The sequence below is a fragment of the Urocampus carinirostris genome, chromosome 9 (assembly GCF_059441175.1).
Source record: "Urocampus carinirostris isolate Australia breed hairy pipefish chromosome 9, RoL_Ucar_1.0, whole genome shotgun sequence".
Taxonomy (NCBI): Eukaryota; Metazoa; Chordata; class Actinopteri; order Syngnathiformes; family Syngnathidae; genus Urocampus; species Urocampus carinirostris.
The window spans coordinates 8,098,115-8,106,422 of record NC_142357.1 but is presented as its reverse complement, the minus strand read 5'-3'; positions in this window follow the sequence as shown (position 1 = coordinate 8,106,422).

Genomic DNA, 8,308 nt, shown 5'->3' with positions numbered 1-8,308 from the left:
ATATATATATATATATATATATATATATATTCAGTTCAGGGTGTCCCTTGCCCACTGCCCGATGATTGCTGGGATGGGCTCCAGCAACCCCGCGACCCTACTGAGGATAAGCGATGCAGCTAATGAGATGAGATTAGATGAGATTATATATATATATATATATATATATATATATATATATATATATATATATATATATATATATATATATATATATATTTTTATATTATATATATATATATATATATATATATATATATATATATATATATATATATATATATATATATATATATATATATATATATATATATATATATATATATATATATATATAGACAGTGCATCCAGAAAGTATTCACAGCGCTTCACTTTTTCCACATTTTGTTATGTTACAGCCTCATTCCAAATTGTATTAATTTAAACTCTTATCTTAAAATTCTACACAAAATACTCCATTATGACAATGTGAAAAAGCTTTTTTTTTTAACTTTTTTTGAATTTATTAAATATAGAAAACTAAGAAATCACATTTACATAAGTATTCACAGCCTTTGCCATGAAGCTCAAAATTGAGCTCGGGTGCATCTTTTTTCCACTGATCATCCTTGAGATTTTGTACAGCTTAATTGGAGTCCACCTGCAGTAAATTCAGTTGATTGGACGTGATTTGGAAAGGCACACACCTGTCTGTATAAGGTCGCACAGTTGAGTGTGAATGTCAGAGCACAAACACCAAGCAGGAAGTCAAAAGAACTGTCTGTAGACCTGCGAGACAGGATTGTCTTGAGGCACAAATCTGGGGAAGGATACAGAAAAAATTCTGCTGCTTTGAAGGTCCCAATGAGCACAGTGGCCTCCATTATTCGTAAATGGAAGACATTTGGAACCACCAGGACTCTTCCTAGAGCTGGCCAACCTTCTAAACTGAGCGATCGGGGAAGAAGGGGCCTTAGTCGGGGAGGTGACCAAGAACCTGATGCTCACTCTGTCAGAGCTCCAGCGTTCCTCTGTGGAGAGAGGATAGCCTTCCAGAAGGACAACCATCTCTGCAGCAATCCACCAATCAGGCCTGTATGGTAGAGTGGCCAGACGAAAGCCACTCCTTAGTAAAAGGAACATGGAAGCCCGTCTGGAATTTGCCAAAAAGCACCTGAATGACTCTCAGACAATGAAAAACAAAATTCTCTGGTCTGATGAGACAAAGATTGAACTCTTTGGTGTGAATGCCAGGCGCCATGTTTGGAGGAAACCAGGCACCGCTCATCACCAGGCCAATACCATCCCTACAGTGAAGCATGGTGGTGGCAGCATCATGCTGTGGGGATGTTTTTCAGCAGCAGGAACTGGCAGACTAGCCAGGATAGAAGGAAAAATGAATGCAGCAATATATGAAGATATCCTGGATGAAAACCTGTTCCAGAGCGCTCTTGACCTCAGGCTGGGGCGAAGGTTCATTTTTCAGCAGGACAACGACCCAAAGCACACAGCCAAGATCTCAAAAGATTGGCTTCGGAACCACTCCGTGAATGTCGTGGAGTGGCCCAGCCAGAGTCCAGACTTGAATCCGATCGGACATCTCTGGAGAGATCTGAAAATGGCTGTGCACAAACGTCTCCTATCAAACCTGATTGAGCTTGAGACTTATTGCAAAGAAGAATGGGCAAAACTGCCTAAAGATAGGTGTGCTAAACTTGTGGGATCATATTCAAAAAGACTTGAGGCTGTATTTGCTGCCAAAGGTGGATCAACAAAGAATTAAGCAAAGGCTGTGAATACTTATGTAAATGTGATTTCTTAGTTTTCTATTTTTAATAAATTCAAAAAAAGTAAAAAAAAAAACTTTTTCACATTGTCATAATGGAGTATTTTGTGTAGAATTTTGAGATAAGAGATTAAATTAATACAATTTGGAATGAGGCTGTAACATAACAAAATGTGGAAAAAGTGAAGCGCTGTAAGGGCGTTAGGGTTAGGGTTATGTATCAATATATATAAATATATATATATATATATATATATATATATATATATATATATATATATATATATATATATATATATATATATATATATATATATATATATATATATATATATATATATATATATATATATATATATATAATATATATTCTAATTTAATCAACATAAAAATGTATAAAAACTGTTTATTTTTGTTGTTGTTAATAGATTATTTAAAACAGTATTTCCAGATCTGACACTACAAAAAAAAAACATTTTTTAGAGCAATGAAAAACATTTTTTCCAACAGTTATTCTGGACAATTGTGATTGTAATCACATTTTATAAAATAAACCAAAATTATATAAATTTAAAAACATTATTTACCCATTAATGTCGCCGACGAAGATAACAAAGCATGGCATGCATTGGGAACCAAACCCAGGTTGCATCGGTCAGCATGCATATACAGTACCTAACCATTACCTAAAAATAAACATGAAGTAAGAAAAGGCATTCAACTTTATATCATGATAGCACTATTTTTACTTAGTGCCAGAAATGAATACTATGAACGGAGAAAACAGAAAGTCATCCTAAAGGTGTAAATACATTATACGCAAGAAGCATGGCAAGGGATTTTGTGTTAATTCACATTTTTTAGAACGAAATTTTATTTTTTCTCCATCTCTAACAGTGGTTTCTGGGACCGTAGAGATAGAGTGATATTGACATAAAATCTAATGCCATTGCATGTTATTGGTACCCCTTGTGGTCTAGTGGTTTCGCATCAGATCATTGTGGCAACCAGGGTTTGATTCCCACTACAAACACCGATTTGGGGATTTTGGTCGGCGATGTGGATCAGTCATTGCACCGTAAAATCTTGTGTAGTATTGCAAACAAATAGATTGTCATGATCTTCCAATTGCCCTCACCTGCGCTCACGTGTTCAGCCCCAGCTGCCACTCGTTCCCTAATTAGTTCTCCTTATTTAAACACGTCATCCTCGTTCAGTCCTTGTCAATCCGTCAGCAAACCTCAGCACGTGCAAGGCAAGCACTTTTTGACTCTGCCTCTCGTCTGTCCCGTCCTGTCCTGTATCCTGCTCGTCTGTCCCTGGCTTCCCGATCGTCTACGGTTACCTGACTTTTTCTGATCTCCGACCACGCTCCGATCTCCCATCCCGGCTGCCCAACTTGCTTCCGATCCCCGACCATGCTTTGTTCGCGGCGGCTTCCTGTTCCTCCTGCCCAGCAAGCACCAGATCACTGTTGTTTTTTCCTCTTGCCCTGACTTTCCCGATCCCTCTATCAAGCATTGTGTGAAATATTACGCATTTGGGTCCATTGCTTGTTCTGGTCATGACATGGATACTGTATGAATTTCTAATTTTATTCACAAATAAGGCGCATCAGATTCTAACACAAACTTTCAAATTTCTGGCCAATTTAGGTTTTTTAAGTACGCCTCATTGTCTGGAAATTACGGTAATTGTTTTTAAGTGTTCACAAACACAGTTTACCTAGCATCAATCAAATAGCCTTCTTCACTTTTGAGCTCAGGCCAGTGATTGAAAACAGGTCCATTTTTGGACATTCACTGTCGTATTATCCGAAAAGGTTTCCTTTTTTATCCTGTCATATATATTTTTTCATTTATCTTCCTCCTTGGAAAAACCTTTTTGCTTTTTTCTGGCTCTTAAAGAGTTTCCATAGCAAGACACCACTAATAGACACGCAAATCAACTTCAGTGTTGAATACAAATGGAAAAAAGGGGGGAAATGATGCATACCATACAGAAGTAAGTCCGTTCTTTTAAAACAATTGGGGTATTGTTAATACTAACTCATTGCTCCTTTGTGCCTATAAAATAATAAAAACGCCTCAAGCCATAACAAAGGCGCTGTTAAACTAGTAAATCGATGGTTCATCAGTAGAGCTACTAAAATATGAATCAAAGGTTGAAAGGTTGTTAAATGTTGCCTTAATTCCCCTGTGATAAGCATCAGACACCCCCCAACCCTACTTTCTCCCCTACCTCCAATCCTTTGGCTGTCAGCGGTGACACTTCACAAATGGATTGCTGAGCAAGCAATGCATGTGGGCAGCACCCATGGGAGTTGGCAGGTGTTAATACCAAGCCTGGAATCCAGGGTAGAGACATGCATACATGGAGTATAGGAATAGCTTGTTGGCTGACTGTAGACTGTTGGGATTGGAATGGTATTGTTGAGTAAGGAGGATACAGTTTGACTATGTTTAATTAAAAAAAATTATGAAAAACACCATGACTTTTTATTTACGCATCAAATCCAGTCTCTTGTTTCTCTCTCTCTCTCCCCCTCTCTCTCTCTCTCTCTCTCTCTCTCTCTCTCTTTTTGTCCCACTCTCTTTACCTTTCTCTCCCTATCTTTCTCTTATTTATTCATCTTGTTTTTTTCTTTCTCTCTAATCTATTAAACTGCCCCCCCCCGAGAGAATGTTTGTTCTATCATGTGGCCCCCGAGCTTAAATGAGTTTGACACCCCTGTCCTAGATGATGGCGTGCCGGTAAGATGGCACAGAATACAAGCAACTGTGCAACATCAGGGTTGTCCTTCTCCCTCGATGGAAAAAATAATATGAGGTCAACATAGCTCATAAACTATATAACTGTGTCTCGAGACAAGATTCAAACAGTTCGACTGAGAACCAGGGTTCAGATGGAGAACGCTCTCAAACCTGCAAACATTAAAGTTCGATATACATTGAATAAAACTGACACATTTTGAATCATAAATCAGTGCATTGAGCAACTATATTTGGCAAAATTAACCCAGTTAGTCTGTGAGTACCAGGAATAATTTGTTAGACATAAAACAAACATACAAGGCCATTGGACGCTATTATCTTCGGTTAGCTGGGTCATTTTTCTTATCTGCTGCATCAGTTGCTCGTTGTCTAGTCAATGACTGTGCAATACATCTTCATTAATGAAATCATTACAATGAATCCTCAAGTAGTCAAGCGGATTTTGGAAGAAATCCCAAGGCGCAAACGTAAATGAAAAGTGCATCGTTAGAGAAGATCTGAGTATTTATCGCCTGTGCCGTCACGTGAAACCCTTTTTTTATCAGTCCAAAGTGTCTTCCTCCCTCAAAGTACATTTCCATTACGGGTGTGGATCTCGCATTAAACTGTCAGCCGGGGCGACGCTGCCAGAAAAACACAAATGAAGACGCGTGCGAAGCCTGTAATCAGTCAGGCACGCATTTGCAAAATAGACTGCGGGTGCATTACCCGGCGGATTAGGAGCAAAACTGATAAAGCGTGTTGGTGAAGCGACGCGCTTGTTTGTTCATTTGGCCTTTCCCCCGTTTGAGCACGTCAATGAAGGCAATGCAAAAAGCGGCAATGACACTCATTCATATCAGAGAACTATTGAGATTATAGTTCAGGGACAAAAAGAAACACACAAACACACACACAAAGAAAACATTTCAACTTCAGTTTTTGCAAATGATCTTGAAGGAAATAGTTTTCTTCATCTGAACCTTTGTTGCCTCAACCTCGCCTTTTGCATGTTAATGTCTAGCCATGGAGGTGTCCTATGCATCGCCAAATATATCCTCCCCAAAACTGCTATCTTGTGTTTTGAGAAAAAGAACATTTCTCAGTACCAGTGATGAATAAAGCATTGATAGATATTTAGTCCTCTGTGCGGCAATAAATGCAAACATACGAGAAAGAAATTACAGGATGGCTGCACTTTCAGTTAGATTTATAATTACCAATTATATTGTTTGTGCAAAATCAGACTGCCTGGTCTCACTATCGTCCTCTGTGATGTGTCAGTAGATTTGCGTGTCTCCCTCTGTATCTGCAAGTTTAAAGGGTCAGTTTGTATTATTTAGCGCCTCCTAGTTGTAAAAAAACATGTAATCTCTTAAGGAAAACAATATTGATTCAAAAGATTAGCAAAAATTACATGAACTATCATATAAACACCCACCCATCCATCTATCCATCCATCCATCCATCCATTATCTGCACCGCCTATCCTCAGTAGGGTCGCGGGGGTGCTGGAGCCCATCTCAGCCATCTTAAGGGCAGTGGACAGGGGACACTTTGAACTAGTTGCCAGCCAGTTGCAAGGCACACAGAGACAGACAACTCACTTGTTTATTCACACATAGGGACAATTTGGACCGGTCAATTAACTTGACATGCATGTTTTCTGGAATGTGGGAGGAAAATGGAGTGCCCGGAGGAAACCCACGCAAGCAAGGGGAGAACATGCAAACTCCACACAGGAGGGTTCGATCACATGACCTCTGAGCTGTGCCGCACACCTGCTAAACACTGCGCCGCCAGGCTGCTCATATAAAAACATGCATCTTTTAAGATACTTTCAGTATGAGAAATTCTCATTTATTTTACATAACATGAGCTTCAATGAGGGAGAGCTGTCTGGTGTCTTGCTGCTATGGGTACCCAAACCAATAACCTCTCGAATGGCTGGGCAAAGGAAAAGATTACAAAAATTTTGCTTTTTTGTCACATTGAGACTCTGTAGTTTGTAATCCCCTTGTGGATTTTAGCACTTGTTTTCGCTTGCACTGCACAATACAGCGACATTTAATGGTCAAATAAAACACACAGCCCCTAAAGACACTCATCACAAGACTATGTTAAAACAGCAATTGTATGTCTAAAACACAATATTGGATTGAAGATATGCACTATATATTAAATACTGTGTTGGCCTGAGGAATAAAAAAGTTTGAATTATTTCATCGGAATAGTATTTATTTTTATTCTAGAAAAGAAAGAAAAACCAAAGCAGCAGTGCCCCTTGTGGTAAGTGGCACTCTAAGCAATCGCTTATTTTGCCTGTATGCTAAAAGGTGCTTGGTTATGTCTCCTCTGTTTTTGAGATGGGATGGAGTTCCCTTTCAATGTTGAAATCCATCAGGCATTTGGATGGCTCAGAACAGCTTGTTAGAGTAACATGTATGCCCATCGAAGAGCACTAATGAGTGGAGAGTGAGCAGGGAGAACTGGGCCCGGATGGCGCAGAACATAAATCTCCTGTCTTGCTCTGCACCCTAGGGACTGCACCAACACAAAAATGTGCTATAGGTGGCCTGATTGCGCACAAAATATGTGAATGTGTGTACATGCAAATGCACACCTAGAGGACAGGAGCTGCATCCACCCCCTCGGATGAAAGAAGCAGGTTGAGAAGACGATTGTGTTCTTCTTTTGTTCTACATCGATGAATCCAATGGGTGCTTACATTCCATCAGTGGTGGGCCGTCAGGTCCTGCAAGGCCTTCTAACGCTGGCCTGAAAAGTAAACGAATCATCTATTGTTGATCATATTCTACTCATCAATACTTTTTAAATAATTCCATATTGTCAGTCAGTTTCTTTTCATTGCTTTCCCCCGGTTGATCTGCTACCAGATGTCTGCTTTCCTATTTAACTCAAGCATCTAATCAATAGCATTTCAGCCAACACTTGCCAATAGTTGTTATTAGGCTCAAAAATCTACCCAAAAGCATTCAAAAAATATCCATGTACCGTAACATCAGTGTTGGATAAAGCGGTTGGTGTAGCTAATCAGATTCCAAGTTGGGTCTTGGGAAATGTCATCGGTTTACAAACTATGATTGGCTAGTGGCAGTAATCCACTGAAGTTTCTGAATTTCGGGCCTAAAATGTCAATCATTACGTTTAGTTCAGCCCAAGCTTCTCTTTTGCTGACTTTTTTGATCATTAACCACCCTTGTTGTTCTTCTTTGTCTCTTATACAGTCCTGTTTAACTGGTTCTGTTACAAAATACTTTGGGAGTTGCGGCGCAGGGCCAGTCACATACCCCCTCCTTTCCCTCTCTCGCGGTCCTTGTTCTGGTTCTTTTCCATCAGACCCAGAGAACTGTGCGCCCAGCAGGGGACAGGATTGGCCCAAATCTCCTCTCCTCCACCCAACTCCTCACAAATAAAACAGGAAATTTTATTTTCAAGAGCCGGCTTACAGAGCCGGTTCATTCGCACATGACACATCCCTGATTGACACTGCATTCCATGATAGTATTTTCCTGCTTTAATTGGTACCCAGTTGGTAAATCAGTCCAGTCATACCGTTCTTAGCTCAAACGACCCTGCAGGATATGATGATTTCTTTTTAGATTCCCAGTACATAAACTGTAATTGAGTGTGTGCCATTGATCTGATTTAGTGCGTATCGCTCGCTTCCTTCTCTGCTCATTCCAAAGAGAACTCTTATCATGTGTGCCTGATTAAATGTAGGTTGCTCATCTGTTTCCCATGCAATGACATGCCGTTAGAAAAATGG